Source organism: Belonocnema kinseyi, chromosome 7 (assembly GCF_010883055.1).
Source record: "Belonocnema kinseyi isolate 2016_QV_RU_SX_M_011 chromosome 7, B_treatae_v1, whole genome shotgun sequence".
NCBI lineage: Eukaryota > Metazoa > Arthropoda > Insecta > Hymenoptera > Cynipidae > Belonocnema > Belonocnema kinseyi.
Window position 1 is genome coordinate 1,975,700 of NC_046663.1, and position 376 is coordinate 1,976,075.

Genomic DNA, 376 nt, shown 5'->3' on the forward strand with positions numbered 1-376 from the left:
CTCTCCCATGTGCCCCTTTTCCAGATAAGTGCTCAAGCATAATTATAAGTGTCTTTTTCTTCTAGGTGCCCCTTTTCCAACTCTCGAAACCCCCATACATAATAATAAGTCTCCTCCTGCTTCTCCCGGTTCCCCTTTCCCAGATCTCAAGTATCCAGACATAATTATAATTATTCACCTTGTTCCGGTGCTCCGTTTCCAGCTTTAAAGCCTTTAGGCATAATCATAAGTAGACAGCATAGCAGGTAATCGTGCAACCAGTGCCTCGCGTTTACTTTGTTTGACCGAATAACTGTAACATTTCGCATCCTCTCTTTTTTTTTAATTAAAATATTTTTAAATAATTAGTCTTTTGAAAACCCGAAGAAATTTTTAA